We start from the raw sequence: 12204 nt of genomic DNA on the forward strand, positions 1-12204 counted from the left end.
CAAAGACCAGTATGCCCTGTAACAGACATGTCATGTCTGGGTTGGCCTGAGGGAACACGCTACCTCAGGAAGCCAGCATGAGGAAAGAAGGCCATACTACGGGCCTGGCGGCGTGGCCTAGTGGCTAAAGTCCTCGCCTTGAAAGCCCGGGATCCCATATGGACGCCGGTTCTAATCCCAGCAGCTCCACTTCCCATCCAGCTCCCTGCCTGTGGCCTGGGAAAGCAGTCGAGGACGGCCCAAAGCCTTGGGATCCTGCACCTGCGTGGCAGACCTGAAAGAGGTTCCTGGTTCCCGGCCCGATGCGGCTCACTTGGGGAGTGAAACATCGGATGGAAGATCTTCCTCTCTGTCTCTCCTCCTCTTTGTATATCCGGCTTTCCAATAATAATAAATCTTTAAAAAAAAAAAAAAAAAAAGAAGGCCATACTACAACCCCAGAGGACATCTGCTTTGTAGGCAACTTTGTTCGTGTAGGAACAGGACTGCATTTTTTCAAAGATCTGCTTACTTATTTGAAAGATAGAGTTACAGAGAGAAGGAAGCTTCCAAATGGCTTCAACGGCCAAACCCGGATGGAAAGTGGAGCAGCCAGGACACAAACCAGCACCCATACAGGATGCTGGCATCCCAGGCATTGGTTTTTTGTGCTATACCACAATGCACAAATACTTATTTATTAATTTAAACGTGAGTGATACAGGTCTTTTCAGTCGGGCGCTGAGGGGCTCTTCTGACATGTCTGGTGGCTCTGCGGATTATAACAGAGAACATGGCGGCCCAGAGGGAATGGACCCCGATGGTGTTATCGAGAGCAACTGGAATGAAATTGTTGATAACTTTGATGATATGAATTTAAAGGAGTCTCTTCTTCGGGGCATCTATGCTTACGGTTTTGAGAAGCCTTCAGCTATTCAGCAAAGAGCTATTATTCCTTGCATTAAAGGGTATGATGTGATTGCTCAAGCTCAGTCAGGTACTGGCAAGACAGCCACATTTGCTATTTCCATCCTGCAACAGTTGGAGATTGAGTTCAAGGAGACCCAAGCACTAGTATTGGCCCCCACCAGAGAACTGGCTCAACAGCAGGAAAGAAGTTAAGAGAACTTTGTTTTCTGTGGCAGCTCCAAAATGGATCAAAATGTTCGTTTTGGATGAAGCAGATGAAATGCTGAGCCGGGGGTTTAAGGATCAAATTTATGAAATTTTCCAAAAACTAAATACTAGTATTCAGGTTGTGCTGCTGTCTGCCACAACGCCAACTGATGTTTTAGAAGTAACCAAAAAATTCATGAGAGATCCAACTCGGATTCTGGTGGAAAAAGGAGAAATTGACCCTTGAAGGAATCAAACAGTTCTACGTCAATGTTGAACGAGAGGAATGGAAGTTGGATACACTTTGTGACTTGTATGAAACATTGACCATTATGCAGGCTGTTATTTTTCTCAATACAAGGCATAAAGTGGACTGACTCACTGAGAAAATGCATGCCAGGGACTTCACAGTTTCTGCTCTGCATGGTGACATGGACCAGAAGGAAAGAGATGTCATCATGAGAGAATTCCGATCAGGCTCAAGCCGTGTTCTGATCACTACTGACTTGTTGGCTCGTGGGATTGATGTACAACAAGTATCTTTGGTCATAAACTATTATCTACCTACCAATCGTGAAAACTATATTCACAGAATTGGCAGAGGGGGTCGATTTGGGAGGAAAGGTGTGGCTATAAACTTTGTTACTGAAGAAGACAAGAGGATTCTTCGTGACATTGAGACTTTCTACAACACTACAGTGGAGGAGATGCCCATGAATGTGGCTGACCTTATTTAATTCCTGGGATGAGATAGTTTGAATGCTGTGCTCGCTGTTGCCGAATAGGCGATCACAACGTGGCATTGTGCTTCTTTCTTTGGGAATATTTGAATCTTGTCTCAATGCTCATAACGGATCAGAAATACAGATTTTGATAGCAAAGCGACATTAGTCGTGAGCTCTTGTGAGGAGGAAGGTCACTGGCTTTTTCCTCTAGAGTTAGACTGTTGGGGTGGGTATAAAAGATGGGGTATGTAAAATCTTTCTTCCTTAGACATTTATTTCCTAGTTCTGTAGAAATAGTTGTATTAGATGTTCTGTATCATTTAATAATATACTTGTGGACTAAAAGATATAAGTGCTGTATAAAATCAGCCAATTATGTTAAACTAGCATACCTGCCTTTATTGTGTTTGTCATTAGCCTAAATAGAAAGGCCTTTAAAACCGATTTTTTTTTTTAAGGAAAGCATTTCAATGCATTTTGTTTGATATTGTATTTATTCAATAAAGTATTTAGTTAGTGCTAAGTGTGAACTGGACCCTGTTGCTAGCCCCAGCGAGCAATCATCTTAGGTAGGGTTTAAATCCTCAGTAAAATTGCCATATTGCACATGACTTAATGAAGTTTGAATGTTAAATAAATAGTATATTCACTTTAAAAAAAAAAAGGGTGAGTGATACAGAGAAGAGCGATTCCATCTGCTGGTTCCTTCCCACCGACTGCAACCATCAGAGCTGAGCCATACCAAAACCAGGAGCCTATAATTCCATCCAGGTCTCCCATGTGAATGGCAGAGGCCCACTCAAGCCATTCTTTGCCACTTTCCCAGGTGCATTAGCAGGGAGCTGGATTGGAATCAGAGAAGCTGGAACTTGAACCAGTGCTTCCATATGAGATGCTGGCATCACACTCAGTGGCTTAAAACCCACTGTGCTATGCCCAGTGCAGTAGCCTAATGGCTAAAGTCCTCGCCTTGCACGTGCCAGAATTCCATTTGGGCGCCGGTTCATGTCCCAGCTGCTCCACGTCCCATAGAGCTCCCTGCTTGTAGCCTGGGAAAGCAGTCAAGGATGGCCCAAAGCCTTGGGACCCTGCACCTGTGTGGGAGACCTGGAAGAAGCTCCTGATACCTGAAGCTCCTGAGCTTTGGATCAGCTCAGCTCTGGACCGTTGTAGCCATTTGGGAATTAGTGATTGCAAGATCTTCCTCCCTGTCTCTCCTCCTCTTTGTATATCTGACTTTCCAATATAAATAAATCTTAAAATAAATAAATAAATCACTGTGCCACAGTCACAGCTCCCAAAATATCGCTGTATTTGGATAGAAAAGGAAAGGATGCCCCTGGAAAGCTGGACTACATGGGACCTTTGAAGGAGACCCAGGTCTCCCTCATCTGTGGTCATCTGTGAGCTACAGGAAATGGGATGCACACAGCTAGTTGGGCATTTGCATATGTTGTAGTTCCACTGCGTTTCCTTAACCTTCAGTTCACAGTTCATACTGATCAAGACAGCAGGTATGTTTTGTCTCCCACATCGCCCCCCTTGCAGACAGCCATGTGGGATTCTTGCTGGTTGCACCCTTGTCTGCTTGGAGCAAGCCTGGAGGATTCAGGTGGGCCTTGGTGAGTGTGCAGTCATACCCCAGGAGCAGCCAGCATAAGCAAGCACTATTCGCTCTTACCTTCCTAGCAGGCGGGGGACACACAGTGGCTTTTTCAAGGTGCACTTGAAGAGCTTAGCATCCTGGGTAAGTTACATAGTGTGTGACTGTGACCGGGCATCTGTGCGTCCAGAAGCTACCAGACAGATAGAAGGCATAAAGGCAAACCCACATGGGATCACAGAGGGGGTGGCTACTCCACGGTCCCAAGAGGAATCAAGCTTCTCTTCCCTAACCCAACAGCCCTGAAAGAAAAATGGAGCAGATTTAAATGTGTGTGTGTGTGTGTGTGTGTGTGTGTGTGTGTGTGTGTGTGTAATGGCAGAATTACATGACTTAGAGATTGGATCAATAACCTGGCCTGAAGCTAAATTTCATTTCAGAAAGCCAGGGCTGTGTGATGGCTATTCTACGGTTTCTAGCTCTGGCCTGGTTAAGAGAATGCACATTCTTAAAATAGTAACGGGGTGCTTACTGGCTCCTAGAGAGTGGAGAGGTGGTCAGGGAGTTGTCACATGACCCAGGCAGAGAAGGCAGTGCGCAATAAGGAGGTTGTCCATATCAAGAAAATTAGTGATCCAGTTAGCAGTTACACTGGCATGAAGCATAGCCACACTAAGTACAAATTAAAAGAAAAAGAAAAAGAGAACTACAGTATCTGAGATGTCATGGGAATCCGGAAACACAGTGTAGGAAAGCATTGGGCAACAACAGAGGCCCAAGAAACAGACAGGAAACAAAACAACTTGACAGTGTAACTTCTGCCCCAGAACCCGCCCCAAGTATGGGGCCCCGGAAGATGGCGCTGGACAAGGAGAGGTCCGTGTGCGGGGTTCAGCTTCAAAAAGCCTCTGTGTAGGGGCAGACACTGGGAACAGACCCCACATCCTGTGGTGGAGTGGCTGGTCTCAGCACTCAGCTGCACCTGCTCCCCAGGAAACAGCTAGGGACAGCACGAGCAGCTGAATTCTTCCTATGCACTTGGGAGGCGTGGATGCAGTTCATGGCTTCCAGCTTCAGCCTCGCCCTGCCCTTGGCTGTGGCAGGCATTTAAGGAGTCAACTGAAATGTTTTTAAAATTCTTTGTATGGGAGCCGGCGCCGTGACTCAACAGACTAACCGTCCTCTCGCACCTCAACTGGGTGCCAGTTCATGTACTGGCTGTTCCATTTGTGAACCAACTCTCTGCTCATGCACCTGGGAAAACAGCAGAACACGATCCAAGTCCTTGGGACCCTGCACCCATGTGGGATAACTGGAAAAAGCTTCTGGCTCCAGGCTTCAGATCAACACAGCTCTGTCCATTATGGCCTTTTGGGAAGTAAACCAGCAGATGGAAGACCTTCTCTCTCTATGAATCTATATTTCAAATAAAATTTTTAAAAATACCGTGAATGAGAGTGACCTGGGAGGGAAATAGTGGGCTCCTTCCTCTTGGGTCACCACTCTCATATGGGAGGGCACAAAAAAACTAGCACAGGGGCTGGGGTGGCTAGACAAAGAGGAACTCAGCAACATCCATGAGGGCTGGACAGCTGAGCTGGTTGGATGGAACTAAGCTACAATACCCTTCGACATTTACAAGAGTCCAATGGAATATGGGGCAGACTGAACTAGTCTGCTACACATGCTGGCAAATTAGGGCAGGGATGGGCCTGTTGGGGGTTATTGGGGGTCACTCTGACTAGGCTGCAGCTCCCACTGATAAGTGTGATGACCGAATATGTGATGAGCAGAACCAGGACAGACTGCAACACCCATTGGTTCCAGTGGAAGTCGGGGCTGAAGACGGAACCAACCCAGCTGATTGGGGGGATGGACTGTGCCGGGTCCTGTAATTGCTAGTACATATAGGATTCTGGTCTGGCAACACCTCAGAGTTTCTCTAGGAATCCCCTCAACCAAAATGGCGGACTTAGAACCTTAACCAAGAAAAGACGGAAGATAGAACAGGTCAGTCAACCACCACAGCTATATGTTGGCAACGAAACACTGGATAAAGAGAGACTCTATGATGCACTATGTCAATCAGCAGATTATTCAACAGCCTCATCGTGTCTGGAGTGGCGAGACTGGCAGCAATGCATAGCTGGTGAACTACCGGGACCACTTGAGCAAGGATCTCAGAGCATGCCCTACATCCGGGACCTGGGGTGGGTGGGAGACTGGGTGGGGCTTCTCCTCAATATTCCCTTTAGTCCTTGTAACTTTTTACCCTAATCAACAATGTAAAGATTGTCAAAGTATAATGAAAAAAAATACATTTTAAAAATTCTTTATACAGTCACATTCTTGGTCATGGGTGGTGATCTAAATCCCCCTCTTTGCATATTGCCACATTAGTTTTGGCTTTGATTTTCATACTCCAAACATTTAAATGAGGAAACAAAGAGACATCAGCTACAGATGGCAGAAGGCTCCACAAGAGAGCGGCAACAATCCTGAAACTCCCTCCTGGAGACACAGCTCAGAGAACGCATCTGTGACACAGGCACACTCTCATTCATCACTCAGTTATCGTAGCAACAAAAGACTGAAAACAAACCCGAAATCCATCAAAAGGGAACTGAGTTCTTAACGCAGAGAAGTTTCTTAGAGAGAAGGAGAGATAGAAAGATCGTCCATCTGTTGATTCATTCCCCTAGCAGCAATGGCCAGAGCTAAGCCAATCTGAGGCCAGGAGCCAGGAGCTTATTCTGGGTCTCCCACGTGGGTGCAGGGTCCCAAGGCTTTGGGCTGTCCTTGACTACCTTCCCAGGCCACAAGCAGCGAACTGGATGGAAAGTGGAGCAGCTGGGACACAAACCGGTGCCCATATAGGCTGCTGGCACATGCGGGGCAGGGAGAGGTGGGGAAAAAATGAGCCAATTGAGCCATCATGCTGATCCTGGAGAAGTTTCTTTTTCTTTCTTTCTTTTTTTTCTTTCTTTATAGATTTATTGATTTATTCTTATTGGAACATCAGATATATTAAAGGAGAAGAGGAAGATAGGAAGATCTTTCTGCTGATTCACTCCACAAGTGGCTGCAAGGGTCAGAGCTGAGCTGATCCGAAACTAGGAGCCAGGAGCTTCCTCCGGGTCTCCCACACAGGTGCAGGGTCCCAAGGCTTTGGGCTGTCCTTGACTGCTTTCCCACAAGCAGGGGGCTGGATGGGAAGCGGGCCACAGGCAGGGAGCTGGATGGGAAGCGGCCACTGGGATTAGAACCGGTGCCCATATGGGATCCCGGATGTGCAAGGTGAGGACTTTAGCTGTTAGGCTACTGCACCAGGCCCCCAGAGAAGTTTCTAATTAATGCTGTTTCTGAGCTTAAATGCTTAAAACCGTATGCTCAAACTATTGTCACAGAATGCCATAATTCACAAAGAATAGATATTGCCTCTCTTTTTTACCACAATTTCATCTGCTTTGATGTTCAAAAGGAAATCACTAAAAATAGACACACAACGGGAATCCAAGGCGACATTTTTGGGCGGCCAACTTGCAGTAACAACCAGCCGGTTGGTTCACTGCATACAATCACCTTTGACCTTGCCTGTGTCCCACAAAAGCAGGATACTGGGGGTCAAATGTCAATTGGTCTGGAAATGAGAATATGTTTATCCACAAAATAAACAGAGAAATAACGCATGAGTCAAGGCCAATGTGTTCTCACCATCTCAGATGCTTAGGCAAACATGACAAAACACAATCCGTGCTGCTTTTCAACTAAAAAAGGGACATTTTTTTTTCCTTTGTGGGGGGAATGAAGGAGCCAATGCCGATAGAAATGTGCACTTCTTGGCCTTTGCGTAGCACGACCTCCACTTTGTTATCTCTCACCGCGGGGACATGATCTGGAAGGCCTTGGATCGTCTTCGCAGGAAGTCCATTAGCCATGCTTCCAGAACCTTCCCCATGTCCTATGTTCTACTTCCACCTGTCACCAGGCTCCCATGTGGCCTATGCAAGAGCAGGCTGGGCCAGGGTCTTAAGGAAGAGAGGTCCTTCCTTTCTTCAGAAGTATGCCAAAGTGACTTGTCACAGCACGCTCATTGCACCCTGGGTGGCCCCCATCCTCCGGGGCCTCTGCTCACCTGGAAGACAGGTGGGGGACACAGGCATCTTCAATCCTGGCCGTGCTTGCTGACATATGTTCTTTGAAAGAATATGATATGAGATCTCAAAGAAAATATACACACATATCTATCTATCTATATATATATAGAGAGAGAGAGAGACAGACAGAAGAAACAAGCAAGGGAGAGCCAGCTGCCCGCAAGGGGAGTCCCAGGCCACCACATCCCACGGCCCTGCGCAGGGCAGCCCCTGCTGATGGAAATGGAGCAGGAGCCGGCACTCTGGGCTCCTGAGCCACGTTGTTGCGTTGTCCCAGCCTTGCAGTCAGAACCCCTGGAAAGCCACGCTCTTTCCCTGGCCCTCAATTTCCCCATCCGCAAAGGGAAGAAGTGAGATGAGACAGCCTGTCTTCCCTGCGATTGCTGTAACAAGGCAAGTCGGTTCACTGAGCAGGACTGGTTTCCAAGAGGACCCTTCTGTTTGTCGTTAAAAGACCACTTGTCGCTGCTTTACAAAGGCTCTGGGTCTAAGAGGTAGCCTGTTAGGAGATGGTGAACACATGCATATTCAAGCCACCCGGCAGCAGGATAAGGAGAGAACTAATTCAGCAGGCACCAACCAGCCACTGGGGGGACATAGGAAGCCAATGGCGGGAAGAACCAAAGATGCAGTTAGCAGTTCATCCGGCACCAGGAAAGTCAGGGAGAGTCTCTGGGAATGGAATAAAGGCAGAAACACCATCGCGGGACACTGACATTAGAAAGATCAGTCAAGAGTAAAAGAACAGAAGGAAAGAAGAAACAGAGGAGGAGGGCTGGGAGTGCCGCTGAGGGGGCTGTGGAGTGGGAAGAAGAGGCACAAAACCCAAAGCACTTGGCCAGTCTTACCCACAACTCTACACATAAAGTGCTGTGTACTGATGTCTCTTTGAAATGTACTTATTGGAAGGTCACAGCTAGAGAGAGAGAGAGATGTTCTATCCATTGGTTCAGTCCCCTAGATGGCCACAACACCAAGGCTGGCCAAGCTAAAGCCAGGTGCCAGCGGCTTCATCCAGGTCTCCCATGTGAATGCAGGGGCCCAAGGACTCGACCCATCCTCTGCTGCTTTCCCTGCTTTTTTTTTTAACAGTCATGCTAGGTTGTTTTTATTAAAATTTCTACTCTGATTATAGCCAAGTAATGTAAGCATAACTTCATTTGCCAAGCAAGCAAGCGAGCATTCTAGCAGATATGGAGGATGCACTGAGGACTTCGCAGCTACTCGGAAGGAGTACCTTGCTCTACAGTTAGCATCTATGTTCTGTACTTCAAGAAGCCATTACAGGAAGGACACTAAATGCCTACTGGTGTTTCTACACAGTGACTTTCCTGGACAAGCAGCTACAAAGAAACACACATGGCTAGCACAGCTACAGAAAACTTGTGTCAAAATTTGCTCTTTCTATTACTCTCAATGGGGCTGGGGCGGGGCAGGTTCACATGGCACAAGGCAAATGATTCTTCCAGGATAAGCCACTTATAATGCTTTTAATGTGTAGCACTAATCCTAATACAACTACTTTATGTTAAAGAAAATCAGGAACAGAGGAATTGAATGCCTAAACCCAGGAGCATTAGCCGGGAGCTGGATGGGAAGCGGAGCAGCCATATGGGATGTCGATGTCTCAGTCAACAACCTTACCCACAATTTTTGCCACAACAACAATCCTTGTTCTTCATTCTTGGTCTTTTTGTTTGTTTTTGTTTGTTTTTAATCAATAAAACTACATTTTAGAGTGGCTAGCTTACAGCAAAAGCAAACAGAAAGGACAGAATCCTTATAAATCCCCCATCTCTGTGGACACTGCATTGTCACCCAGGGTCTGCAATTTAGGAACTGCTCGCTCGCTCCTGAGTTTTGACATAGTAATACACAGACAGGATCACAGCCCTAAAACCCTCTTGGCCCTATTTGCCAGCCCCCCTCCCTCCTCTGCTCATCCCTAGAGACCAAGAGTTCTTTAAATCCTCCATTCTTTTGCCCTTCCCAGAAGGTCACAGAGCTGCTGGACTCATGCATCATAGAGCCTTCTCAGACCGCTCTCTCCTACCCACCCACTCACATGCATTTACATGTTCCCATGTCATCCCGTGGCTTGAGACTCACTGCTTGTTTCCCTCCATGGTCCCCATCCTGGCTGATGTCCCAAAGGACACCTGGTGGATGCCCCATTCAGTCATGTCAGAGTAAAGCTGTGCGAAGCGTCTACAGGCAGGGTTCTGTGCGCACATTCATTTTCAGCAGATTGGAGTGAACACCAAGAGTGTGCTGGCTCAATCCAACGGGCAAGGTGGATTTTAGAAGCCATCAGAGTATCCTCCAATGTGGCCATACCATTTTGCATTCCCACCAGCTGTGAGTGTGAGTTCCCTCGGCTCCACACCCCATCAACATCCACTGCTTCCAGAGTCTGCAGGCATGCCTTTGCCATCCAGATGAGCAGTTAGGGCATCTTGCTGTTATTTTACCCGACATGGCAGCCTTCACACCTGCTGACTCAGTCCATCCGTATGTGTTCCTTAGCGAGGTGTCTGTTCAGGTTTTTCTTCCTATGCTTTCATTAACTGATTTTTTTTATTCTTCCTCTTTTTAAAAAAATATATAAAAAGAATAAATTTAATCAATATTACATTTAAGTAATACCACAAAATTAACAGCCAAAGTCAGGAATATGACAGAAGGTAAGAAGAATAAATTAAAACTGAAATTTGGGCACAGCACGGTAGCCTAGTGGCTTAAGTCCTACGTTGCACACTCCAGGATCCCATATACGTGCCGGTTCTAATCCCAGCAGCCCCCACTTCCAGCTCCCTGCTTGTGGCCTAGGAGAGCAGCGGAGGACAGCCCAAAGCATTGGGACCCTGCACCAGCTTGGGAGACCGAGAAGAAGCTCATGATTCTCTTAAGTGCTGGCATCCCATATGGGAACCGATTTGTGTCCCAGCTGCCCCACTTTCAATCCAGCTCCCTGCTAATGTGCCTGGGAAAGCAGCAGAGGGTTACTCAAAGCCTTGAGACCTGAGCCCGTATGGCAAACACTGAGCTCATGGCTTCGGATGAGACTCAGCTCTCATTTGGGGAGTGAACCAGTGGATGAAGGATCTTTCTCCCTGTCTCTCCTCTCTGTAAGTCTGTTTTTTCAACGAAAATAAATATTTTTTTAAAACCAGGAGCCAGGGGCTTCCTCCGCGTCTCCCACATGATCAGGGTCCCCAGGGTTTGGGCCATCCTCTGCTGCTTTCCCAGGACACAAGCAGGGAGCTAGATGGGAAGCAGGGTAGCCAGGACATGAACTGGCTCCCATATGGGATCCTGGCACTTGCAAGGCAAGGATTTAGCTACTGAATCATCACACCAGCTCTAAACAAATCTTTATTTTAAAAATAGCTCTTTTCTGGCTGGAACCATGGAGGGTGCCGAAGAGAAAAAGAAACAGCTTCCTGCTGTGCCAGAAACGCTGGAGAAAAAGCAGAGGAATTTTGCAGAGCTGAAGATCAAGCACCTGTGAAAGAAACTTGCCCAGAAGATGCTCCGGAAGGCGAGAAGGAAGCTGACTTACGAGAAGGCCAAGCACTATCATAAAGAGTACAGGCAGATGTTCAGAACTGAAATTCAGATGGCGAGGATGGCAAGGAAAGCTGGCAACTTCTACTTCCCTGCAGAACCCAATTTGGCGTTTGTCATCAGGATCAGAGGTATCAGTGGTGTGAGCCCCAAAGTCCACAAAGTGCTGCAGTTTCTTCGCCTTCACCAGATCTTTGTGAAGCTCCACAGGGCTTCCGTGCTGAGGACTGTGGAACTCTACTGCATGGGGCTACCTGAATCTAAAGTCAGTGAATGAGCTGATCTACAAGCATGGCTATGGCAAAATCAACAAGAAGCAAATCGCCCTGACAGGTAACACCCTGATTGCCAGTTCTCTTGATAAATACAATATCATCTGCATGAAGGATCTGATTCATGAGATCCACACCGTTGGGAAACAATTCAAAGAAGCAAATAACTTCCGGTGGCCCTTCAAGTTGTCTTCTCCCCGAGGTGGGATGAAGAAAAAGACTACCCATTGTGTAGAGGGTGGCAATGCTGGCAACAGAGAAAACCAGATCAACAGGCTTATTACAAGGATGAACTGAGGTGCCTGTTCTGGTATTTTTATAATCTGATCAGATAATAAATGTCAATCCACTGAGATTGAAAAAAATAGTCAACATGTAGTTCAAATGAATGTGAAAGATAAAGACAAGTCTCCAAGCGCAACACCTGAAGATGGAAGACAGGCTCGCTCCAGCCCCTCTTCAGGGCCGCCCAGCCTTCTGCAACCTCCCCAGTCTTTGACCTGGCGATTGGCTCTGTAGACCCTTGGTGAGTCCATATGGCACTCACAGGCTGCACTCTGCCAGCCTGGGCCCTGGCCAGAGCCCTCACCCTCAGGGTGAGCTCCAGGATGTGGGACCGGCCACCCAGGGAGCAGCATCCCCCAGGGTCCAGCATGGTACCTGGCATGGCAGCAGGGAGCATCAGCAAGCATTTTACCAGGAGGTATGGTGTGAATTGACAGAGCTAGGCTCCCACCCAAGGCACAAGAAGAGGGTCTGTCCATTCCATAACTCTCCTACTGCTA

The 12204-nt window shown here is 47.3% G+C and overlaps 2 pseudogenes across 1 annotated transcript; both read left to right on the top strand.

Annotated features, from left to right (window-relative positions):
* The first annotated feature begins 709 nt into the window (after nucleotides 1–709).
* On the top strand, nucleotides 710–2047 carry LOC101526184 (eukaryotic initiation factor 4A-II-like; annotated as a pseudogene). The gene has a single exon (XR_004996524.2). The product of XR_004996524.2 is annotated as a eukaryotic initiation factor 4A-II-like (transcript).
* An 8942-nt stretch (nucleotides 2048–10989) lies between these two features.
* Nucleotides 10990–11758, top strand: LOC101518650 (large ribosomal subunit protein uL30-like; annotated as a pseudogene).
* The last annotated feature ends 446 nt before the right edge of the window (nucleotides 11759–12204 follow it).

The sequence above is a fragment of the Ochotona princeps genome, chromosome 11, assembly GCF_030435755.1.
Source record: "Ochotona princeps isolate mOchPri1 chromosome 11, mOchPri1.hap1, whole genome shotgun sequence".
Lineage (NCBI taxonomy): Eukaryota > Metazoa > Chordata > Mammalia > Lagomorpha > Ochotonidae > Ochotona > Ochotona princeps.